This window comes from Triturus cristatus, chromosome 3_2 (assembly GCF_964204655.1).
Source record: "Triturus cristatus chromosome 3_2, aTriCri1.1, whole genome shotgun sequence".
NCBI lineage: Eukaryota > Metazoa > Chordata > Amphibia > Caudata > Salamandridae > Triturus > Triturus cristatus.
Window position 1 is genome coordinate 967,171,384 of NC_140584.1, and position 27,284 is coordinate 967,198,667.

Sequence of the window (27,284 nt, forward strand, 5' to 3'; positions counted from 1 at the left end):
CGTCTTTCTTCTCGCGATCATGCACCGCGAGACAACTCAAAACAAGATGGCCGCGCCCTCAAGCAACCACATGGGTAAGTTGGCGACCCGCAACCATGCAGAAAATCTCGCGAACATGCTGGAAAAAAACTTCTGCATCTTCGCGATATTTGTGCTTGTTTACGATAATTTTAAACATTTTCGCGATAATTTGCGAAAGTTAATTTCGCAAATTCCGCCCACCCCTAGGTGAGAGGGGGTGGTGTTCGCTGCTTTCACTTGCTTGGAGTGATGTGTGACTTGAGACTCTTACCTCTGTTAGAACTCAGGCTGCTACTGTGTTTTTAGAACTGTATCTGAGAATTTAAGTTTTGCTGCTTGAGATCATGTTTTAAATTGCACTTTGCAGTCCTTCTGCTTTTATTTCGGACGCTGCTACCAATATGTAAATTGTATAATTGAGGCTGCGATTTTTAAAAATAATAAACAACCGCTTTCCTGCACACACGCACCACGTATCCCCCGGAATCCCGGTGGGACATCCTAGGCCGCCACTTTGCTTAGGGCGCGCTCTAGTTCAAGGGGCAGTTTGGCATAAATCATGCGCACTGCGCTAACGCGCAGCGGGCGCGCCGTTGGCACGCCTTAGGCAAGTCCATCTGCGCCCGTCAGCGTCCCGGATGCGGCCAGTGCCAGCCATGCTGCCCGTTTTCCATCTGATTTGCCTACTGTCTGCAGGTCCTGGAGCCGTGATGAATTCATGTCGATAGGTGCTTCATTGAGTAAGTGCGGTCACGAATGGGCGGTTCTGGAAAATATTTCTAGTAATTGTTCAACCTGTAACTACCGTTTTAACCACATTTTGGGTTCCTTTGGTCCACTTAGACATGAGCTGTCCCTTTGACCACTCGGTGTATTCAAGCGGCCTTAATCAACGCATGGTCCATGGTTAAACATGCTCCTGACATTTTTGAACTGTTGGTGGATAGTCAGTTAGATCTGTAATTCATAACAGAGACATGGCTTAACGAGTTCTCTGCTCCCGTTCTTGCCATGGCTATTTCTGTGGGGTATAAAATTGTCAGGGTCGACCGTGAAATAGGCAGAGGAGGTGGGGTTGCGGTAGTATTTAGGGAAAATTGGATTCTCACGCAGGTTGAGTCTCATGACATCATGGAGGAGGAAGCTTTGGACTTCTCCCTCACCATCTCCCCGCATTTTTTATTGGGGGTTACGCTGCTATATGGCCCCCCCCCCCGGTCCCTCTGGTTCTTTCCTGAAAGCCTTGGACGATGCCATTGTGCCTAGAGCTCTGCACTACTCCAATTACTTGCTTCTCGGGGACTTTAAGATCCATTTGGACTGTGGGAAGGCTCCTGACACAAGAGATCTGATTGACTCTTGATCTCGACCACCTGACTCAATGGATTAAATCCCCATCACACACTGGGGGCATACCATCGATGTGGTCTGTTCCAACTTTCCCTTAGTTGTTCAGGACTCTCTCCCTGTTCTGATCATTTCCTAATTTTATTCTCATGGACCATCAATCCTTCTTATCCGCCCACGAGGACACCGGAGGTCAGACCTCATCCTCGTATTGAGCCTGATGCCCTGGGCAGTGTCCTGACAGATACTCGCCCTGATATCTCTGGGGGTCTGTCAGAAGCTGTTGATGATTTTAATAAGTGGATTTCAAGAGCAGTGGAACATTTTACCACACCCTCGGCCTATAAAAGAGCTAGAAATTCACCATCCCAACCCTGGTTTTCCGACGAATTAAAAGAACTAAATAAGTCTTGCAAAAAGCTTGAACGCTGTTGGAGACAAGCCTACAGCCCGCTGGCAAAAATAGCTCTTAGGAAGGCGCAGAATAACTATTACTCCATGGTTAAGAAGGCCAAAGGCCATTTTTATGCTGAGCGTATCAGTCAATTTAAAAACAATTCAAAGCTTCTAACTCCTGGTGTGAGCAGTTATCTGGCTTTTTTTATTGATAAAATTCTCACTATCCAGGATAGCTTTGGGATGGCTCCTCAGGTGCAGGCGGTTCACCCGCTTCAGACAGCTCCACTCTAAGACCCAGCCCGCTTGCACATGTTGGCTTTCGCCCCGATTCCGCTGTCTGGTACTTTGGCTATCCTTAAATCTCTTAAATCAGGTTCCCCAGCGGATCCTTGTCGAGCCAGGTTGTTGGCTGCAGTGGCAGAGGTAGTCAACCCTGAAGTAAATAATATTATCAACCTGTCGCTCCAAACAGCTATGGTTCCTTCCGAGTGGAAACAGGCAAAACTCCTCCCCTGTTAAAAAAAACCTTCACTTAATCCTGCTACCCTGGCTAGCTACCGACCAACCTCACTTCTCCCAGCTGTGGCAAAGGTGTGTGAGAAGGCCGCCCACAAGCAGCTCTGAGTTTGTCGAGACGTCTGGCGCCCTCCACCCAGCCCAGTCAGGCTTCAGGGCCTTAGACAGTAGTGAAACGGCCCTGGTCGTGATGGTGGAGGCTATTAGAGAATGCCTTTAAACGGGCGGCAGAGCGGCTCTGGTGTTACTAGACCTCTCTACCGCGTTTGACACGGTACCGCACCGCCAACTCTTGGCTCGGCTGTCTAACATCGGCATCTCTGGTCAGGTGTGGGAGTAGATAGAATCCTTTATGGTTAATAGAACACAGCAAGTATGGCTGCCTCCATTCTCCTCTACACCGAGAAGCTTGACCACGGGTGTTCCTCAGGGCTCAACTTTGAGCCCTCTTCTCTTTAATGTGTACATGATGCCGCTTGTCTATCTGGCGGGTACTAAAATCATAGCTTATGCTGATGACACCCAGCTCCTCTTCACATGGAAGAAAAAACATCTGTCCCCGGATGCTGCCAAAAACTGCCTTATGGAAGTTTTTAAGTGGTTAGCGCAGGCCCAGCTTAAATGCAATGAGGGTAAATCTGAGGTGCTCCTCTACGGGTGCTTCCCTCCGCATTTTAGAGAAGACCTTTGGCCCGTGGGCTACCCCTCGCCTAAGTCTATGGGGAGTCCGGTTAAAAAGGTGGGGGTCTGGTTTAGTGAGGACCACAGATTTTTACCGCAGATTAACAAATTAACCGGGGTGTGCTTCTGCACACTGAAACTTTTGAAGCGATTTCTGCCCCTACTACCCAAAACAGCTAAAGAAATGGTGACCCACGCTCTCATTCTTTCGCGTTTAGACTATGCCAATGCACTTTACATCGGACTTCCTATCTATCTGATAAAAAAGCTTCAGATCGTTCAGAACGTGACTGCCAGAGCACTACTGGGTATGCTTTATAGGTCCAACTCCAAATAGTTGCTACGGGAGCTGCACTGGCTTCCGGTGGATCAGCGGGTGCTGTTCAAGGCCCTTACGCTTGCCCACGGTGCTCTTTATAAAGTGGGGTCTCTGTACTTGAGGAAACGTTCTGATTTCTATGTAGGGTCTAGGCATCTTCGCTCTACGGGGCAATGCCTCGCTATTATACCAACGTACCGTCTTGTTAGAACAGGAGGCAGCTCCCGGTCAGTTAGAGCAGCTAAGGCCTGGAATGTTCTGCCCTTCGAGCTTCAGAACATCGGCAATCTCAGGCTGTTCAAAAAGCAGCTAAAAACTTAACTTGTAACTAACTGCCTAGCCCCGGCCTACGCCCCTCCGTCTTTTTCCTTGGCTTCCGCGCCGGGACACTTCCGAGTATCCATGCGCGCTATAAATCTGGTTTAACATAACATGTTAGAAAACTCTTGATAACTGAACTCCTTAAGACATCATTCTACTAAAAAATTGACACCGGTGGGATTGTGAACAAATAACCTTGGTTGACCGTTATACCTCCTATCCAGCTGGACTTGATCTACTCTATATTTCATACAGCAGCGGAAGTTCTTTAATTAGTGACCACAAAGTGGCATTTGACTTTACATAAAAATTTCAAATCTACACCTTCGCAGAGTACATGTAGCAGTTCTGGTTCTATGAAGAGCAGTGCTTTTTAGAAAGGGCATTTGCAAAAATAATATATATCCGTTTGAAGAGTGTGAACGTAAAAAGTACTTCAAAACTGCATAGGAAACAGATTACCAAAAATGTGTTTGCTCCGCAATGCATGCTCTAACACATACGTTCGAGGATGAGAAAAACAGAGGAATAATGCACTTGAGGAAAATGGCTTTGTGAATATGTTGCTCAATAGTTAACCTATACTGTATTTGAAAAATTATTGGTACCAATAGGGAGTAACTAAAAATGGGGCTACAGAATATGGCGGGTATTGGAAACAATGGACCCGGATGACGCAGGAACAACAATCACAGCAGGATTTGTTATAGGGATTTTTGGGTTGGTATATGTGGTGTTCCTGCCACTTATTGATTCAAAGGCTGCCTTTTAAGACTCCTCCTCCTTTTGATCTTACATTTCTTTTGGCAATATAGACAATCTATTTATTGAGGACTTTAGCCTAGAGTTGGTCAATTCGGAGTACTGCATAATCACTGTGCAACAGAACAAGCTGAGACAGCTAGCAATGGGCAGGACATGTTGGTGGGAGAAATCAAAAGAAATGGGCAGTGGTTGAATTATATTGCGGGGCATGGAAGAGGACAGATTAGAGATTACAGGGGGAGTACAGAAGAACACAGAGGGTCAGGCATTAGAGGGGCAGTACAGAAGGACATTGAAAGAGAAACAGAAGTGACGAAGGAAACTTGGAGAACGCATAACGAGATAATATGCATTCCACTTGAAGTGCAGAATGACATTCCAAGTTGTGGTGGACATGCATAGGGATAATGTAAGATGGGAACGATAGGAAGGAATGGCTGACATCTAACGCAAGATGGGGCAAGCAAGAAGACATGACAAATTAGGAAAATAAAATTGAGAGTCCAGGGCAGGCAGAATGGTATTAAAGAAAAACCCAACTGCATTAAGACAGTTGTACGGGGAAAAAGCGGAGAATGCGATGAGAGAAATGTACCGTTGCCACCTAATTCCATAAAGAGGAGACATTGTTTCCAGTCTGGCAGAATGTTGCACCTTGGAAGTTGTAGTCTTTCCTTGCTTCGATTGATCCAACTAAAATCACGCTTGTGAATCAAGTGCCTCTCAAAGTGCCATCCATGTTTGGCAACATAGTGCCCTGATAACATGGAATGAGGTGGCAACCCCCACACCGTGCCGCAAGAAATGTAACTTGAGCACCACCTGTGAGTGCAACAACACCCTGAAGGCCGGGCTGAAATCAAGAACCCCAGCAATGGCGAGAAGATCATGTGTAAATATGTTGTATATAATTGTCCAACCCTAATCGCTTCAGCTTTTCTTAAAATGTAACCTTGAGTGAAGTTGCAACTTGTATATATGTAACTCTAACCACTAGTGTCTGTCGTAGACTTGTGCACTTGCTACCATTCTTATGTAAAATTAGAGTTGATCTATTTGTATCTTTTCCTTGAGTGAATTTGCAACTAGTAATTATACAACTCTAACCACTAGTATCTGTAGTAGACGTGTACTTCTTACAATACTTATGTGAATTTAGAACTTCTCTAATTGTATCTTTTATGTAATTCATGTACTCTGAGGTCCTTATGTAATGCAACTGGCTCTATTTTAAAGCGCTCTGACACCTTTGTGTAAAGTTTGCGCTGTATAAAAACGCATAAATAAATCAATAAAAATAATAGACAAATGAGAACAGGAGCCCAAGAGCTGGAGTAGAGAGGCAGGCAGTGTTCAGATTAACACGACAATAGAGACTAAAGGCAGGAAAGCAAACGTAGCAATAGAGGGAGGCAGTGCAGAATAGAGGTTTGTCTGATAACACACAGATGGGCCTATTAGGGGTGTGCTGCCACACTATCCTGGAAGAAATCAGACATTTCAGGCCGCCATTCTTGAGACGCACGCCGTTGGAGACGATAAAGTGAAAAAATGCGGCTTTCCCTAAATGTGCAGATTTATTATCCTCACATAATATAGCTTACTAGCTGGCGAATGTGTTTGTAAGTACTGTAATTAGCTTGGTACAAAGATTTATTTCCTAACCTTTCCTCCCACAGCGCAATTTGACTGGCAAACGCGCTGCCAAGAAGGCCATCCAATCAGACATTACTCAATGGATTCCAAGGTGCTCGGAGACTCTCGGTGCCCAATGCAATTTTGTTGCACGTACATGAAATTTTTACTTAAACACGCCGGCAATAAACAAATAATTGCAGAAGGTTTTTTTCCCCTTCTTTTTAATCAACATAAGACATCAAATAAAAGCTGGTTGTAGCCCTGGAAGAGAAAATTGGAAGTGAAGCTCTGGCAAACGTTCAAAACATGAAATGAGTAAGGCGTCAGAGGTGTGCGCTCGTGCAGCGCTCAGGCTGCGGCTTCAGTGTGCTCTTTGTGAAGTGACACTCTCGCTCTTTCGGGGAGAGGCCGGCACGACCCGAACGAGCAGCTCAGAGGTGAACAGATTAAAGCTCCAGGGGTTCCACCAAGCGGGTGGCTACAAAGATCTCACCCTGAAACAACTACTTCTGCCCGAGGAAACTCAAAACTGAATGAGAAGGAACATTCTATTGCTATTCTTCAAATGTATTCTGAAACGTGCACTTTTATTACGTTACGTTTTATGGTCATCTGTTACATAAAAAAGAAGAAAAAAACATGGTCTGAAACCTATCGTGCATGCATGTGTCTAGATACTTTAAATTTCTGATCGCACTCTTACATACTTATTTAAAATCACGATTGCATTAGAAGCTACATGAAATTACATGATCAATTACATTAATATACAGATACAGTATATGGAAATTAAAAAAATGTTAGTCTACTATCCCCGTTTGATGTACCCACATTTCCCCTCGTCGTTCAATCCTGACATTTATATTTGATACCAAATACAATTAGAGATCTAACTTGCTAACATGCCTTTGCTGGGAGTGGTCATCATCGCTCTTGCCCTCAAGGTGAACAAGTGCCTCAGTGCTTCGCTGCGCGCAGTGATTCTTCTGGTTCGAGAGCAGGCATGGGAAAGGCTTGCTCAGTCTACAATGAACAGGCAGGACAGCACGTAAATGTGTTTAATCTGTCATATAATCGGTAAAGTAGTGGGGACCAACAGAGTGTGGCCCTAGATAGGAGGCATTTGGAAAACTTCTACAGACACCGCCAGAGGTGGCCAGTATTTCACAACTAAAAAAAGATCTTCGTGGTCAACTGCACCCACACATATGGTATATACACTGTACATGCAAATCTGCCCCTAATTACTATCCTGAGAGAAAGCAATCAGCTTCAACTAAGTGGGCCACATAAAATCCATCCCTGAATAGAGTGGGGATAAAAGCTGAACAACCAAAAAAACACACATTTCAACGTAAACAGATTAGACGGCAATGGTGGTGGTAACGGTTGGAGACGAAAGTCAATGAGAAGAGACAACTAAGAACAGACTAAAATCTCTTCACATCACAAAGGAAAAATTATTCACAAAACAGCACCTCTGGCAACAGGTTTCCAGCCAGAAAACATCTTGATCAAGGATTCCTTAGTACAGTTGTGCGTGGGCATGTTTGTGTTTTTTTAAGCTATGGGAACAGATCATTGCGAATCAGTGAGAATGTGCACCATATTCAATGGTGGGAGAACTGCACGGAGACCTACCTAGTATGTTGTCCTGCCCTGAGAGCCCAACTGCTGGTGAATCTGGTACTCTGACCTTTATTTTGGCTCTGTTCTCACTTCAACCCAGCATGTATACAAGGTGTAGGTCGGGGCTCCCCAAGCATATCCGCAGAGCACAAAAGACTATTGTTCCTCTCCTGCCGCTGAGAGAGAATTCAAATGGGCTGACTTTAGAGCAAAGTACTGGAGACCGAAATACTACACAGAACTGAAAGTGCCTATTTATAAGACAAGAATGACCTTAACCACTAGATTATTTTACTTGCTTACGACAATATAACACTTGGACACAAAACTAGGTTATCCTCACCACTTTGATATACTCACAATACATGGGTTTGGGTTGCTATTCCCAATAATTACACTAAATCCTCTACAGATCATATTGAGTGTTCGAATGGAGCATGGGACTATTTATAGAATGACGTCTTACGCAGAGGCACTTGAAAACCTGTGTATTATTTGCATGGATATCAGATTGTGAAGCCATAAAGGCTGTAGTGATAAAATACATGGATGTCGATATATCTTTTTACACCAAGGTGGAATATTCTCTCCATAGTACTGATTATGGAATACTTTAGCAGATGCATTTCGTTGTATAATAAGCCCTGCGCTTTTGATGAAGGGCATGACCAAAGTATATAAGCTTGCAAAAAATAGAAGATTCATTTGATCACTTCTATGCATCTTCCCTAGCCCTGACAAAATCATCGGGTTACAGCTGCTTGATTAAAAGCGTTGGCTGGCTGAAACGTTATAGACCAAATAAAGCACAGACTAAAAGAAGACTGGTTTGGTGGACTCTTGATAATTGGGTATTTTAAGAGTAGTGGAGGAGTGGTACTATTATAATACAAAACAAATCATTTGGGTGGTAAGGGGGTGCCTTTTACATCTACGCTGCACCTGTGAAATGTGATACTAACCGCTTTAAATTAAGCAAGGGCAACATTTCAATTACTCATAATTACGCACAATTTTTGAAATTCAGGGAATTGTGTGTTACGCTTGTTATGCAAAATTCTCAACATTACACAATGTTGCTTAATTATGTAGCCATTTGTGGAAACATTATTGCATGGGAACAATGCGAACAACCTGAAAGGTCACAGCTTTTGGTTGTGGCATCTTTGATATTTTTTTGCTCTTTTAGCAAGAAATTCATCCTCATGTCAATGTGCATTTCGCCCAGAAAATATAGCACCAAATGATGGATTTACATTTTGTGTAACTGTGTAATTTCCTTTAAATTTTTCATGATAAAGCAAAAGCAATTTATGCTAATTTCGAAGATCCCTACTTTAAATACCACTATTAGCTTGAAATTATCATTCATCTTTTCTATCTGTTAAAACTTTCTCAATTATCTGTGGAAGGGACTCCTACCAACAGTGGTTTACTCAACTGAAGTTAGAAAAATATTTGATATCACAACCAACACAATCTTTGTCAGGCATAAGACCATTAATTGGTTTTTATTTTCACTCTTTCCGTCAATTGGTAATTGTTGTCAAGCATAAGGTTCGTTATGAGTGAAAATATGCACAACTAGTATTTGGTTCAGAGCTGGGTGTTTCTGGTTCCAAGTGAGTCTCTTGACATTGAGTGCATTTTATCAATCTATTTACCACACACTTAAGTTACTATTCTATTAGTTGACTGTGCCCAGAGGTTTGAATTGGTGTGAGAAGTTGCTGAATACATATGGTCATTCTTTGTTTGACTACAAGGAAGTGTGTGTAGGTTTGTTATCAGGTTTTCCATTTTGGCGAGTTTGTCTTCAGTTCGACATCACAGATTAAAGACTTTATTAAGTAAGAAACAATGAGATTAAGTTTAAAACCGGCCAACATACGAGATACAAGGTGTATATGGTTTAAAATTTGGAGGAGGAAATCAATTAGAACAGTGGTAGGAATGAGGATGTAGTTAAACTGGCAGACAAAAAAACAAGACAGTTCGCGGATTTTAAAACAGATGAAATGAAGGACCATCATTCAGCAAAGCTTAAAACTATACAAATTGAAAAGTATGGAATTTAGGCAGCTTTTTCTCACGGCAGGACTCTGCCAGCCTTCATGAAGATGAGGATTTGCAACAACAAAGGTGCCCTCTGCAAGACATTCCCAACTTCTGTCCTCACAAAACTTTCCTTCCAATAAGATAGCGGAGAAGCTATTTTGACAGAGGAATCCATCCTCATAGAAGTTATCTCTCTCTCATACACGATAATGACAGACTGCAATTCCGAAAATAGCCTCTGCGAAATTCTACAGAGGAGAGGAGAGATGGAATTCGAAATGTACGCTTCACCATGCTACTGGTGAGAGTAAAGTCAAACATATTGAATTCCTGTTTAATTAAGGAGAGTCAGCACGATCACAGACTAGAGTCCACTGCTGATCAAATCTTTAACCACTGTCAATGGGGCTGGGAATAAGGTGAAGAGGCCACAAGGTTAATTGAAAGGGCTAAAGGAAGACGTTAAGTATGGAATATCAATGAATATTGATGTACTGGCAGATTGCCTACCACTACTTTAGAGAACCTCATAATTAGTTAGGGCATGTTATCTAGCATATGTACATGTTACTTGTATGTTTGAAGCAAATAGCCAACTGTTTCGAAATTCAAAAAGAAGTACAGTAGAACTTCTGGGAATCTGCAACTGTTGCAAATTCGCAGGAGCACTTTAATGCACCACAATTTCACACGCCAAAATGCAATGCCAAAGTGTGTTTGCACTCAATAGGTTCATACGAGGATAACTCCCTTCCTCTATGCACCAATCATCAATATCGGGGGGTGGGGGGTTAACCTATTTCCATGATGACCACACATTTAATTCTGTCCTAGATAGGAGTACATTTAAATGTGTTAGCATATTAGGAAACTATGTGCAAATTGATGGTGACCAATTAGAAACTTGCATGTTTGTGGATATTTTTCTTCTACAGTTGGACACACCCAGAAGTGTTCCCAAACCAGCTTCAAGAAGATATGGTCCAAGGAAATTGCCCCATAGCAGCTGTGTTTGCATGTGACCAAATGTAATTTAGAAAGGTGAAAAGCTGTGCACTTCTAACTGGGTGAATCTGGAATCAGATTTTCCATATGTAAATTATCTTTTCTGCACATTTAACATTTTCTAAGCAACAAAAATATTTTTTGATTGAGGTCTTAGATGTTATAGTGCAGAGGCCCACAGAAAGAATTTCAATTCATGACTCAAGACTTGAAAGACTAAAATTATGAATACTGTAATACAGCCGAAAATAGCTTGAAATACATATAGCATCTTCATCCCCCAGTGCTTCACATGTAAAATAATAGTACAGTTACCCAATTGAAAGTGGTACACATTTAATTGAACTAGGAACATTTAAAAGGGGAGTTGTCATAGAAACATTTGAGCAGCGGATCAAACCAAGATCTCAGTAACTGGCTCTCCACTTGCTGATCTTTCTTGCTAGGCAACTGCAATCAAACATGTCCACAACCTAATTTCAATCTCCAGAAACAAGCTAATTTCTGCAAGCCTGGACATGAAGGATTTTCCTTTAAAACAATCTTTGATATTAGAACCAATCAAGCACTCGTGGCTTGGCATTCCCTATTAAACCACTGCAGCATGTATAAACTGTCAAAACCATCAAATGAACTTTGACTATGCTGCTGTTCAGTATCGTCACAGCTTCCAATGACCATCTGAGTGATAAATCACATCTCCTTTAAATCATTAGAATCCATCTTACCCATCAACTGGCTCTTGCTATAGAGGGGCATATAGGCAATCATTCAATTAAGTACCTAACAAGAAATGCTTCACAATTTTAGAGAAACCTGAATCAATGTTCACATCAGTTGGATGTTCCTTGATATTCCTCAATGAGGGGCTGTGGGCAGGATCCTGAGACTCCTCCATGTCACATTATTGATGAGCTCAAGATGGCAGCCAAAAATGTGCTAGCACTATAAAGGAGTACCTTTTATGGTCTCCATATCAATGTTGAACTGCTATAGAGTAATATGATGTGGTCTTAAGGTTGTACAGAAAAATGGCTTCCTAAAAGAAACACTACTTCACCCATACAGCGCATGAAAACAATGTCACATGTACATATGTGCATAAACTGCTGTCAGAAATGAGATTATTAATATGTACGGGGTATCCCTTCCAATTCAATAAACCCACTATGGTTACAACAAAACACAATTCTGAAAAAATCTCTTCTCAACCCCTGGTAGCTACTGAAAAGGAAATCCTCAAAAGTGTGGCAAGTTCAAGCAGCACCAATAATTGTAAAGCAAAAAACACCACAACAAAAAGACCCAAACCAGTTTAGAAATATAGGGAAATCATTAATGAGCAAAAAAAAACACCAAGATCATCAACATAGTTTAAGGGCAGACAGAGATGGATTTTAAATGTTTTAAAGCAAAAAAAAAAACACCTAAAATAAGCCAAGCACTATGAAAAAACTACATTTCTCTCAGAACCAGGATCTAGGTGCAATTTCAGGCCAACCATGACTGTATAGGATAACCTGCTTTGTGTTTCCAATCTCTGCTCAAAGGTTTTACCTTCTGTATTATTCTCAAACTGCTAGGGAACTTCCTCTGCAAACCTGCAGGCCCTGCTACTCAGAGCAGGATTGATGGCCCCAAGTCCCTCTCTTTAGCAAAATTCCTGCAGGCTGGGCCTACTTGAAGTCAGGAGTTCTTCTACTTTTTGTATCCCGGAAGCAGATAAAAAAGAGGCAGCACTTCACCTATGGAAAGGAATTCCAGCGAATGAATGCAGCAGGTTTCAAAAGTTCTTGAGCTCTTGTGAGAGTACTCTTCTTCCAACAAGGCCATCTTCTTTATCCTGTGTCCTTGCCAGTGGTTGGAGGAATTGTACTATACAAGTCAAACTATTTTCTTGCAGTCTCTTGAAATCCTTCTTGCAGAACTTCCTCTTTGCTTTACTGTAAAATTATCTAGGATCCCTGTTTCAGCATGGCAGGACCAAGCTGCCACCAGGCCAACCTGTATGCAGGTTCTTGCCCACTTTCCTGCCTGACAGTCAAAACTGGTTTTCCTTTCTACTGTGACTGGAGCCCATCTGGGAGAGTTCTGTGAAAGAACAGGAGAATCCCTCCTTAGCATTTCAAAGTCAAAAGAGGTAGTGCTAAAGATGCCCTTTGTTCTGCCAACTGTTCGGCCACTCTCAAATGGCTAACCCTTGCCATGTGGTCAGCACTTACCACCCACTGTCCTTTCATATGCTCAGTGGCAGGTCTTGTTATCTTAGCTAGGGTTAACACTCCCACCTAAGGGAGTGCATTAAGGCTCTGGAGGTGTGATGAAAAGCACTAGCTTTAAGTCAATATTGGCTCAGGCAGCCTAAAACACAGATTTACAAAGTTACTTTTCTGTTTAAGTTATCATACAGATACTGTCACCATTCAGTAGGATTTTAAAAAAAGCTTTGAAGCATTTTTCTAGCTTTTTCCTAAGTGGAAGTAGAACGTTGTAGCCAGGTCTACAGAGTGAAAAAGCTTTTGGGTTTTATTTCAATATGACGGCTCACTTCTATATATTGTACTCATTTCTATGAATTAGGATCATAGGGAACATTTTAGGGGTGACGCAACAATATATGACAAAGGCCTTTTTCCCTGCCATGTGCCACTGCTTTGCATTTAAACTGCAGCCAAGACAAAGCACAGTGGTGTTCAACAGAAATATATTTTTGTCACATAAGTGGGTGGTGTAAATATACACTGCACCCCAAGCAGGATATGTAACTAGCCATGCCATAGGTGCAACCCAGATATCTTGACTGGGGGTGAATGTTTGATTTGTTCAGCACTCCGGCCATTATTCGTTTGCGCAGCATAGGTGCACTTTAGGCACCATTTACAATAGAACTTTTGGGATGTTAAATAAGCTAAAGAGGGCGTTCCAATGTACAGCAAAGGCACGTTACTACTGTTTAGCAGTGGTAAAGGTCACAGAGCCCAACAATTAGCAAAATAGACTCCAGAAAAAAGGTGGAAATCCGAAGTCATCATGCAGAGAGGTTTTGCTACAGCCTATGTAACGCCTTCCTGGTACTTTTGGGGCAGCTTGCAAGTCATGTTCATCACAGGAAATCATTAAATACCTCCCTTTTCGCTCAATCACTCCTGTCTACCTCACAGTACCATCATGATCTATATTCTGTAGCGGCAAAAGTCCCTTTATGGTGAATACGGTCTTATACAAGAGCCTTTTTAATAAACATACATCACATTTCAAAACACCACCAAATAATCAGATGGATCTACTTCCAAGTTTGCCAAAACCACAAAACTATGAACTGCTGAGAGACCGAGATAAAACCGTGCAAAGCTGCAACCTGAAGCTACAACTCCTCTGTACTCCTTAACTTGAGGGAAGAGGCCCGTTATTTTAGAAACATCAGCAACCCCCATCACTGAGGCCATGTCAGGTCTCCGCTTGACCCACGCCTACCACAGCAACTCAGCCAGATGCTACTTGAAGTTACCAGACCAGCAGCTTTCGTACTGCCACAGTCAAAGCTGTTTCCAGGCACAAGCGGAGCCATACATGACTGATGTTACAAAAAGCGTTAAGTTTAACGTGGAGTGTTTACCAATAAAGTGACAAAAAAGAACTCTGTATGCCTCCCTACAAAGAAAATGTAATTTCGCTTATTGCAAACAATTACTGCATACACGCGTTCTATTTTATAGTACGGTACAAAGACTGAGGCAACATTTCTCTATAATGACTGAATAAAAAGCATCAGAGAAAGAAATGATAGAATGTCATCAAAATTGTTAAAATAACACTGCGTGTAATGATCCTACATAGTCTGCTCTAAAGAGCCTGCCGAACACCTGCACGTCCTGTGAGTGCCTGAGAAGATCAGGCATTAAATGGCCCTTCAAATGTGCACAGCAGACATTTTATGACTGCTGCGAGAAACGCCTGTGAGAGCGGCTAATTGTCTCTGCTCTTAGCGGTCAAGGCTCCGAATCGAGTTTGAATCTCTTTAGCACATCTCCAGCTCGCTTTCAAACCGGGTTGAAGCTCATCTACTTCTCCTGTGGGGCGAGAGTGGGAGGCTCGATAGAAGGCTTTGTCAATAAGCCATTGGCAGAATACACGCTCTGGACTAACCAAAACAGCACTTTTCTTAGTTGTGCAAATGGTAAATTAGCTTAAGGAATGCACCATTTAACAATAAAAAGTGCAACCCATTAAGGCACCCAACATCACAATAATGCTTCTTGTACTGTATTCCCAAGACATAAAAATTCATGGTCAATGGCAGTAGGGCTGCAAGTTCGGGGGTGGACGAGACTGGCTGCAGTTTTCGATTTATGAGAACAAAAGCTACAATTCTCTTCTGCAAAGTACAGGATTTAAGTCCTCAAAAGATTAGATTTGAAAAAACTTGTTGCAAATTGCGCATTTCCTTTTTGTGAACGCAGTCTGATTTTACTAACTGACCTAGGTATAAACAGGCCGGTTTACACCATACTGAAAGGCAGGGAGTTGCCTCATAATATTCAGACGGGTCATAATTTGCAACCCCTGAGATCGGCCACAATCACAGAAATGGCAGCCTGAACAGGTTAGCAGACTACCATTAAAGAAATGTAGCTAATTTTCCTTAAAAATATATTTTTAAAAACGTTTTCTCAAAAGTTTCGAAGTTGTAAGTGGGCCTATGAACCACTGTCAACTCTCCCTGAAACTTTTTTCACGACGTACAAAGGGACTAAACAGCATCCCTTCCCCTTTGCAAATTAGGCACCACCCCCCCCCCCCCTTTGAGGTGTTGGAATCTGATCAATGGTTTGCAACCGCAATTTAGGTCACAAACCATTGAAATGTTCCTCTTTGACTCGTAAATTAGAGGGGGACACCTCTGTCACACCACTCCCTATTTGCAATTCGGACAGGATCGCAAAAGCCATCTCAAGAGTTTGAAAGAATTTTTCAACTTGTAAAAGACCTTTTGTACATAAAGGAAAACCCTTGTGCAGTGGCAAACCCTGTAATATTGCAAATTGCACGGTTTGTAAACGTAAATGGGATTTGTACGTGAGGCCCTTAGTGACCAAGTTGGTGAACATGAAAACAGAAGCACTGGTTTCTGCTACCAGTTTCCGCACTTGATGACAAAGTGGAATCCATAGCAAATCCATTCTGCTGGATTATCAAGTCTTTACATACCAAATTAGTGAGCATGAGGAAATATATTTGCATCATCATTATTTAATTTGCTTTTCATGGGAAGTGTCCTCTCCCAGTGCTAGACCTAGGGTCTGTCACAAACCGGCGTTTAAGAAGATTGATCCCATTCTTTTTGCCAGGGCACTGGAGGACAACAGGCCGTCCCTGCCACAGGACTTGGATCGGTGTCTTGTTGCCTTTTCCAACTGGCTTCAGGGTTCCATGGCTGCTATTGCCACACCGACCTCTTTTGGGCAGACGAGGGACTCGCCCTCTAAACCGTGGTTCACAGAGGAGCTGCGTCGTTTAAAGCAGGTCTGTAAGAAATTGGAGCGTTCCTGGCGTCTCAGCAATTACTGTCCAGCAGCTAAGGCTCGGCTTAGGCAGGGCCAGAAAATTTACTATAAAGCTATCTCTTTAGCAAAAAGGGCGTTCTTTGCCATTCGGATTGATCATGCCCAGAACAACTCCAAGGAGATTTTTTCCATTGTCCAGAGCTTTATGTCCCCTTTAGCGTAGAGCAGCAACCTACCGGCGACGGTGGACTGGTGTGAGACGCTATCCATATTTTTTCTGGATAAGATTCTAAAGATACAAGGCAGCTTCTCTTGCCCTGCTGTCTCTGATGGGTCCACAGCTTTACGGGGCCCACCGGCTTCCGTTCCCGTGGCTTTGTCTTCCACTTACTCCTTGTCTAATTTCTCCGCGGTTGATTTGTCCTGCACACTGAGAATTTTGCAAGGTCTGAAGTCCGGTTCTCCGGATGACACGTGCTCGGCAAGACTATTGGCCTCTGTAGCAGAGACGGTGAATGTAGAAGTCAACTACATTATTAATCTGTTCTTGCATGAAGCCAGGGTTCCCAGTGGTTGGAAGCAGGCCAATATCCTCCCTCTTCTGAAGAAACCTACTCTCGATCCCTCGACTCCGGGGAATTACAGGCCTATCTCTCTCCTCCCTAGCCTCTCTAAAGTCTGTGAGAAAATAGTGAATAGACAGTTGTCGGAGTATGTTGAGAGTGCGGGACTTCTTCACCCGGCTCAATCGGGCTTCCGACCTTCCTTTAGCACGGAAGGTGCTCTTTTGGAAGTGTCGGAAGCTATTCGGGAGTGTCTTGACGCCGGCGGGAAGGCAGCCCTTGTGCTGCTCGACCTGTCGGCTACCTTTGACACAGTCCCTCACTCTTTGCTGCTAGACAGACTGACGGAGATTGGGGTGATTGGCTCGGCTCGGGGTTGGATTAAGTCCTTTTTGGAAGGCCGGCTCCAGCAAGTATGGATACCCCCGGTGGCCTCTTCACCTCAACGAGTGGGCACGGGGGTTCCCCAAGGCTCCTCCCTCAGCCCCCTCCTGTTCAATATTTATCTTACCCCTTTGGTTTTTCTAGCAGAAGGTTTGGGGGCCAAGGTGACTGCCTATGCCGACGACACGCAGCTACTGTTTACCTGGGATAAGCACGGGACTACGGTGGCCCTTGTGCAAAGGTGTGTTTCCTCGGTCTTCAAGTGGCTGGCGACGGCCCAATTAAAATGTAACGAGGACAAATCTGAGGTTTTGCTGTTCGGTGACTTCCCGACTGTGTTTAGAGACTCGATCTGGCCTGTTGAGTTTCCTCCGCCAGTGTCCAATAGTCAGACCGTGAAGAACCTGGAAGTTTATTTTGACTGCAGTCTCTCTTTTTCCAGTCAAGTTAAGCATTTGACTGGTTGCTGCTTCGGTCTCCTCAGAATTCTGAGAAGATTCCTTCCGCTTCTCCCACAAGCGGCCAGGGAATCTGTGGTTCGGGCGCTAATCCTGTCCCGTCTGGACTATGCCAATGCGCTTTATGCAGGGATTCCAGCCTACGCCCTTAGTAAGCTACAAGTGATCCAGAATGCGGCTGCCCGCCTGCTGGGTGGGCTTGGTCCCAGAGAGAGTGTACACGGTTACCTTCGCTCCCTTCATTGGCTTCCGGTCAAGGCGCGTGTGGCGTTCAAATCTCTCACCATCGCCCATTGTGCACTGCACGGGCAAGGCCCTGGATATCTGCAGAAAGGCTTCTCCTTTTATGTTCCGGGGAGGTCTTTGCGCTCCTCATCCCTTAGGCTGAAGATTCCTGGTTTCCAGCACCACCGGTTGGGGGCACTTCTCTGGCCGTGCTCGCGGCCCGTGCTTGGAATGCGCTTTCCCTCTCACTCCACATTGTTGAAGACATTGGGGTCTTAAAAAAAACTTTAAAACTTACCTTTTCACCTAAAGCTCGGTTATGCTGTGTTTTTTCTTGGGCCGCGCCGGGACACTCATCGGAGTAGCTGAGCGCGTAATAAGTTTAAATAACATAACATAACATACTTATTTCAAGTACAATTTACCAACTTTTGAGATATGTCCTCCAATAAAAGACATTTGGGGATTTCCAACTAGGATTTTGCCATGTTGAACAGGACTAGTAAGAGGGGGAAATGTTAAACATTTTTTTTCAGATCGAAAACACCACACAAGAATGAGTGTGTGTTTGGATGGGGTTAGGTGACAGTCCAGGAACTGAAACAACTGTATTTTTTGTTTGTTTGACATATTATGCACATTACATTCAAAAGGAAAACGTATTTATCAAGGTGGTACATGTTTGCTAACAGATAATAGATGTGTACATTTATGTCCGTACAGTATTAAGTCTAGCAACAAAAGGAGCTCATATATAGAATATAACCTGTAGCGTACCAGACCAATTTACATACATACATGAGGTGCCCGCCTGTTGATGTACTCACTTGAAGTGAACTATGCTCTTTACTCCCTACAACTATGCTGTATTGCCATGGTTGGTGATCAAATAGCTGTGTACATAAATCCTAAACTTGTAACAACAACTTGTGGGAGGGAGGGAATGGGGTGGGCTAAGGTGAAGAAACTGAAGGCCTGGGTTTAGTTCGCAGAGTTTTGCTACGCGGAACTCCGCAAAAGTTACAAAAAAACTCTGTGAAGTTCCGCGAGTGGCGGAGTGCAGTGCAAACTGCAGTTTGTGCTGGTATTCCTGCGGCTCGGGTAGAAATTCTACCTGAGCGGCAGCTTGCGCACTTGAAGTTCGCAATCGCGAATGGGGAAAAAACTACGCTGCACATCGCAAAGCGGAGTTTTCTGCCATCTGCGAAGTGCGGAGGGCAGAAAACTCCACAAACTCTGCGAAGTTCACCGCCGAGGCCTAGAAAAGAGGTGACGCGTGACCACAATTACCGTTACATTTCAATAGGTTAAATTGGTGGAGCCTATTAACATGGTCCTGAATTGAAGTTTAGGATGAATAATATGTGCTACACACTCCAGACCACACTATATGATGGCTGTGATGTTGGCATGCAAGTGTGGCAATTCAGTCAACGTTAGGGTTGTCTTTGGGATCCTCAGGAGCGAATTCTAGTTTGAGTGTCATTAGGATTAGGTTCCATGGAGTTGCAATAGGGTATTTGCGTGGTCCAAGGGCATCCTCCCTTTGCAGGGAAGCACCCTCTGCTTTGGCCCAATTCAACGTGGATCGAGACCATGCTTTCAGTGTCGGCGGGTCATCAGCTTTCCAGCAGAGTATGATAAGCCTCTTGGCCACCACCAGCCCCAGGTCTAAAAATTCGGAGGTGACTCTGCTTCTTTTCCCTGGCAAATATCCCTGTGATATAGGCTTCCCACATGCTTGGGAGTGTCCTGCCGGTGCTTGTGGACACAAACTGTATCACCCTCATCCAATAATTGTGCAAGTTTGGGTATGACCATGGCATATGTAAAAGTCCGGTATCTGTCAGTTTACTACATGGACAACCTACATCTGCTCTATTAAAATACCTGTTAATTTTGTCTGGGGATAGATATGCCCTGTGGACTATGTAGAACTGGATCAAGTGGAACCTAGCATTCCCGGGGATCTGTTTGGAGCTTTCCAGCATCATGGTCCCTTCTTTAGATGTGTATTGATGGGTCAAGTCCACTTCCCATCAGTTCCGCAAGGGCCCCAGATCGGTTACAGAGTGTTCACGAATCTATTCCGCAAACCATTTCATGAGGTGCCGTCCCGTGCCCATTACATGTACATATTGCATAATTAAATGTGTTTGAGGTTCCTGTGATATGATGCTCCAATGGCGCCACAGTGTAGTTATCCAAGAAGCAGGATTTTTTTTAAAAGGCCAGGAGGGACCCCCTTCTTCACACGCCAGATTCACAAATGAGCGTAGCACACCGTCTGCATACAGGTCTCCCAGTGTGTAGATCCCTGCCTCATGCCAAGGTGCAAGCTAAAACAACCTAACCCCGGCCCCAACCCTCTGCATGCCCAGCAGTGGTATGGCCGATGCAGAATGAGTGATGTGTCTTATGAGGAATAAAGCCCGAGGGAGACACTTCTGGGCCACCTGCACTAGTAAGGGGAGTGATTTGTGTGGCCCAGAGCACGGATGAAAAATGTATGAGTCTATCCAATGTATATGGGGGACCACACCCCGCTGTGTTGGTTGGGTGGAGTTCTGCCATCCAGCCCGCCCCCCCATTGTATCTGGGAAGCTAGATAATATGTTCCAGGTTCGGTAGGACTAGCCCTCCCTGCGTTTGGGGCAGATATAGCTTTGCGAGCGCCACCCTACATCGTGTATTGAACCATATAAGATCTCCAAGTGTACCTTCCAAGGATCGAAAAAAAAAGCAGCTGGTAGGTAGAGTAGGAGGTTGGTAAAATAATACAGCAGGCGCGGGAGCATCACCATCTTTATAAGCGCCACTCTGCCTGCAACTGAGAGATTAAATGGTTTCATTCCAGAACTCTATTTGAGACATCTGGGCCATCACTGCTCTGGTTAGATTGCCATATAAGATGTCCCGATCTGCATGATAGATTCTTATGCCCAGGTAGCGAAACATTACTGGCTGCAAAGTCACTTGCATGCCATCAACCAACAGAAGAGAAGCTGCTACATCAGGGGCAAAGGGAAACAAACAAGATTTCCCCCAGTTGACTCCCAACCCGATCGTTTTTCAAATAATTGGAGCGTGCCTGGTATGATCGGCGGTATTGTCAGTAGGTTCCTAATATATAGCAAAATGTCATCCGCGTACAGCGAAATAGCATGCATTTCCTCGCCCAATTGAATACCCCAGTTCTCTGCCGATTGGCACATGGCTACCACCAAAGGTTCTATAGCCAGGGAAAAGATTAGCGGGGATAGGTGGCACCCCTGCCTAGTACTGCTTCCAATCTTTATGGGTCTTGAAAACAATGTAGGTGAGGTGCCCCATACAGTAGTTTGACTAGACTTAAAAAGTAGGCTCAAAATCCAAACTTCTGCTATACCGCAAACATATAAGGCCATTCAACAGTATCAAAAGCTTTTTCAAGTCTAATACTAGGCAGACCGCTGCTGGCCAGTTCTCTGTGGCATTCCGCATTACCCTGAAAAACCTGCATATATTAAGAGGTATTTAGGGCTGGGACAAAGCCATTCTGGTCCGCGTGAACAAGGTGCGGGGTGATGGGCGCCAATCGTCCTACCAGAACACCCGCTAGTAATTTATAATCCCCAATCAGTGACGCATGGGGTCGATAAGCCCCAGTTTGCGATGGGATCCCTATCTGGCTTCGGGAGGATGCCCAGTGTGGCTTCCATCAGGGAGGCTGAAAGGCATGCAATTTGCAAAGCTTCAATATACACCTTGAGTAACTGTGGCCCCAAGAAGTCTGCGTACGTTTTGTAGAATTCATGTGGGAAACCGTCAGGGCCGGGTACTTTACCAGTCGGCAAGGCTCTCATTATGCTTCTCACTTCCTGTGGGCGGGATGTCAAGTTCCCTGTGTTGTCCGGGTGTGAGAATAGGCATGTTAAGGCTCTCAAGAAAGGTATATATGTCTGCCTCATTTGCGTCTAGTGCTGGTCGGTACAGCTGCACAAAGTGTGTGGTTCATTCACTGTGGATTTCATGTTGTGTGTATTTGAGCCTACCATCCTGGGATCTAAGAGCTATAATGGGTCCAGACGACAGGTCCTGTTCGATCAGCCAGGCCAAGAGGGGCCCAGAGCGATCCGCCGTAGCATGGGTTCTCGCCGAATGTGACACGAAGTTCAGACATCGTAAGCGCTCTAGGAGTGTTGCGTGTTTATTACGCTCTTCCATCAGTGGGGTGGAGTCAGATTCCCCCCGTTATCAATCGTGATTCCAGCATCAATAGTTTGTTTTCCACCTCCCGCAGATCTGATTCTATTTGTTTCCTCATACCGCAACCCAGTCCAGGCATGTCCCACGTAGGGTAACCTTCAGGACAGCCTATTCCATCATGGTGGATGAGGCAGTACCTGCATTGTGTGTGTGAAATATTCACTAATGGCCTCCCCATACGAATCATGGCAGGAGGAGTCTTCAAACATTGCCGCTTGTAGCCTCCATGTAGGAATACTGGGGGTTCCGCGCTTCCAAGCAATTGTGACAATGTGGGTTGTGGTCAGAGTGTGATCCCAATAGTCTGAGTCAGTCACATGGTTTTGACAATATTTCTTACAGCTACATCTACAATTTCTACTGAGGTGGCTGTGCCAAAAGAATTAACCCCAGAAGATTTAAACCCATACCTCTAATTTATTGCTTACTATTGTTCTGTTGACTGAACCAAACACGGCTTCGTCAGCAATTTGCCCAATAGGTGAACCCTACCATGCTTAAGCACTTTTCTATCAAGCAGTTTAAAGGAACAATGAGCCATAGTAGATTTAGGTGGTCCAAAACCTTTCTCAGATCACCCGAACCATTCTTAATTCAAAATAAGGTTACTTTTGAAACAATCTCCCTCTGTGTCCAGAAGTTTAAGTTAACACTATCTGTACATTTTGTAACAGACTTCTTATTAACAGGATTTCTGCACTCTACCCTTCTCTGGAGCCAACTTACCTTTAATGGACAAGAAGCAAGGGCGATTTGGAATGCAACTAAATCAGTAAGTGGTAGCGCACTGTCAATTAAAGACCGCTCATTTTCCATTGAAACGACCACTAAATTTGCTCAAACAGACTTACTGATAAAACTAAACAGTACACAAAAGAATGTGTGGAAACTGGGTTTCAGTGAAAACGCATCATTTGGAAAGTACTTCGATTTGTTTTGATCCTATTAAACACTTCATAATTACAAAGCAATGTGTTCCATATTTGCTTTCCTAATTGCTGAATCCATACAGTTCATTTGCAGGTATTGACATTTCTGTTGTGTGGTTGCAAAAAATACTGACATTCACAGCCTTTCCATTCACACTCCCTATACTCAGCAAGACTGTCACATAATACACATTAAAAACACCTGGCACTTTGCCATAAGAGAAAGAAAATTAAACCATCTCAAAAGAATAAGCATGAATTTGTCACCAAACTTGTCTCAGACTTTCCTGACTCACCAAAAATCGACTTCCGACTGACACCCAATTTAGGAAATGCTGGTCTACACAACAGCAAAAAACAATGCGAAACAGGCAGTCGACTTTTACAACATATGATAATCATGGAAAAGACAACTAACATTAGATACTTTTACAGACATGCCAGATTTCAATTAAACCAAAGAACCTTGTTAAAAATCTCATATCTGAGAGCGCAAAAACATGTTTGTGCTATGTATCTTCAAAGAGCTCGCTCACACAACCTCTAGCTTTTAATGTGCTATCCTTAAGCTATTATTAATAATAGAGGAAAATCAATGCACATTTGTGCACCTGCCTCAGTAGGGGCTATCAAAGGGTACACAACACTCAATATTCCTCCCTGCGCCACACTTGCAAAGTTAATCGAGAAATACTAGACCTTTTTTTTGCCCCGTTTTGTTTTTTTTAAACCAGTCAAAGATGACGGGATCAATAGCAAACCGGAAAGTACATACAAACGATTAGAATCCGGGTTCTCGGGTTGGCACAGGTAGGTAGTACTTGTGACAAGCAGGGAATCTTTCCTCTAGTCAGGATAAGGGGGTACACTCCTAAATTAACCCCTGCTCACCCTCTAGGTAGCTTGGCGCGAGCAGACAAGGCTTATCTCACAGCGTTATAGGTTAAGCATTTGTGAACACATACAGTAACCAAGTGACAACACTACAAATGAACACCACACAGGTTTTATATTAAAAATAAGGATTCTTTATATAGAGTTACCACAAGACCATTAAACGACAAAAATACACAATACTGTTACTTTAGATGGTAGAATTTTGCTTAGTTCTCTTAAGTTCTTAAATGCGACACTAAGTCAATGTACCTTTTAAATGCGACACGCAGGGCAACGAAAGTGTTGCAACAATGTTGATGCGATTAAGTTTTTGGTGCAAAGAAATAAAGACGTGAAGATCTTCCAGATGCGTTACGCTTCTCCGATGTTGCGAGAAGACTCGACGCGTCAGCTACAGCGGCGTCACCCTTTACGCGATGCGACGACAGCGGCCTTGGCAGCGGCACTCTTCTCCGATGTTTGCGAGACGCTTCCGCTCGATGCGATGTTGCAGCGGCGACACCCTTTTACGCGATGCGACGACAGCAGCTCCGACGGCAGCACGCTTCTCCGTGGATGCGAGGCGCTTTTGATGCAGTGCAATGCGACAGCTACGATGGCTGCGATGGCGACACGCTTCTTCGGCGTTGCGAGACACTTCTTGGATGATGCGAGATGCTTCCGCTCGATGCGATGCTGCAGCGGTGACACTTTACGAGATGCGACTACAGCAGCACCGACGGCGGCACACTTCTCCTCCTTGAGTCGCGCTTCCAGCTCCTTGCAACACGCAGTCCCTCAGAAGGCCCAACAGCAGCAGCAGGCACTTCCAAAGAACTTTGGGGAGCTGGGGGGTGAAGTCTGTTGTTCCAGAGACTTCAGCAGGAGGCAAGCTCTATTCCAAGCCCTTGGAGATCTTTTTAAGCACAAGTTGAAATACAGTCTTTTGTAGTCTTTCTCCTCTCCTTCAGCAGCAAGGCAACCACTGCAGGCCAATCCCCCAGGTCAGGGACAGTGCTCCTCCTTACAGCTTTCCCAGTTCCTTCTCCTCAGGCAGAGGTTCTTCTTGTCAAGCAGGATCTAATTTCTTGGGAGCAGGGTCCCAATACTTATAACCCTAATTCCTTGGTTCCTCTGGGGTAGAGGGGCCTTTGCCCAGTCCAAACCAGTTCCTGAGCACTTTTTTGACATGACTGACTTTCTATTCAGGGTGCAGGGCAGAGACATCAGCCGCTCCACAGGAGGTGGAGCCAGCATTGTGGTGGCAGAGCACAGCCCTATTCAGAGTCCAGGTGCACTCCTCCCACCCATCTGGATGTCAATCTCTCTATTCACCACCAGGCTACCTAGCCCTGCCCCTCTGGGTTTCCCCAGCCCTGTCACTCACACAAACCAGACAGGCAGATACACATCATAGCAGAGGTGGGCTGAAATGGTTAGGCAAGCAAATACCAACTTTCTAAAAGTGGTATTTGCAAACACAGAATATTAAAATAAACTTTACTAAAAGATGTATTTTATTATTCTGAGTTCAGGCATACTAAACTCGAATTTCTACCATGTTCCCTGGGTCTGTTAGGATCATAGGATGTAACAATTCTAACAGCCCATTCTGGCCTATGGGAACAGGTAGCCTTGCAATAGTGAAAAACGAAAATGGCTGTAATTCACTATTAGGACATGCCACACACATCAGGGCTTGTCCTACCTTATGCTTACAATGCACCCTGCCCTTGGGCCTACCATAGGGGTGACTAATATGAAGTTAAGGGAAGGTTTAGGGACTGGGAAGTGGGTGCACTTGCCCAGTCAGCATGACAGTACCAGACTGCACGCAGGTTCTGCAATGGCAGACCTTAGATACATTTTACCAGGCCGCTTCTGTGGGTGGCACAACCAGTGCTGCAAGCCCACCAGCAGCATTTGTATTTACAAGCCCTGGGCACTCATGGTGCACTTTACTGGGGTCTGACAGTAAACCAAATAAGCCAATCATGGAATCAACCAACATATACATTTTAAATAGGGAGCACTTGCACTGTGGCACTGGTTGGCAGTGGCACAGTGCTCTGAGCAGCTAACACCAGCAAAACACATGAGGCACAGCGACAAAAAGTGGAAGGGAGACTCACGCCAAGGTGCCAGGTCTAACACAAACTCAGAACAGAAATCAGTAAAGACTTCTCTCTTCAAAAAACTTAGCAGGAACAGATCCATTAGGCATAGTTTTTGAGGTAGTAAAAGGTCCCTTCGGAATTTGTCCATCAGTTAGCCAGGATTAATTAGGAAAAAAAATGTTGGATCCGCCTTTTTTGGCAGACAGGGGTCATACAGAGAACAACAGAATATCAGGATTATTACAATCAATCGATGTGGTTGCCAATCTGCAACGGATACAATACTCCTGTTTCACTTCAGTGTGTTATACAATACAATTTCTTAAACTCTGGGATAGCAGCCCAATGTCACAATAATAAGCATTGATCAGGAGTAGCAATAAAACTATAAACCTGCACCGGAGATCCTGCTCAAACAGTGTTGCTACAACCAGCTGTATGACTGGTGCAACCTAAATTGGTTTGTCAAGCTGCATGGCATTGGTTTAGCCGGCTATTCTTGTTAGAATACATGCTTTTTCTTACAGACTTTTGTTTAAGACAAGATTAATAAAGTTTAAGCAAACAAAAAGACGTGTCTTGAGTAACTTTATTAAAAAAATAGTAACATTAAGTTTTTAACTAATAAAAAGATTTTAGTAAATTGCGACAGCACAGGTAGAATACAGGCAGCAGACGTGAAAAGCTCCCTCACACAGAGCACACTAGGTGTGGGCACACTGTACCCCTAAAATCTTACACCTCTATAGAACACCCAGGAGTTGGGTGGATTGAGGACGGAGTTATCTTCAATTTCATGAGGCAATGTTTCCCAGAGACAAGGTACATAACAGCATTTCAAAGTCAAGTAAAGGACTGACTCAAGAAGTGACTCCATGGGCGGAATTTAGGAAGAAAATGAAGGTTTATTACACAATTCAAAAGGGTACAATACATAACTAGTATAATGCAGATGCATCGAATCTCATAAAATTGCATATAATTATTGTCATGAAGGCTCTCTGTAATATGAACAATGTAGAATAATAAGTAAATAGGGCAGCATCCCCAGTACAGACCCCAAAAAGAACTAATTCACCTCCAAATTCAAGGGTTTATATGGCCAATTCCACCATACAGGAACATAAGCACTGCAAATGCATCATGTTGTGAGAAACAAAATACATTTTCAAAAAAACAAATTGTAGGTTTCAGGTATCCCTACCACCTTAGCAATCACCCATTACATGAATATCGATCCAGGTAGGCTCACCTAATGTCATCTGGAGGTGTCAGAACAAA

General features: G+C 43.9%; 1 protein-coding gene across 6 annotated transcripts in view; it reads right to left on the reverse strand.

Moving 5' to 3' along the window:
* Positions 1-27,284, reverse strand: part of MSI2 (musashi RNA binding protein 2) — a 1,546,127-nt gene that overhangs the window by 751,442 nt on the left and 767,401 nt on the right. The window lies entirely within an intron of this gene.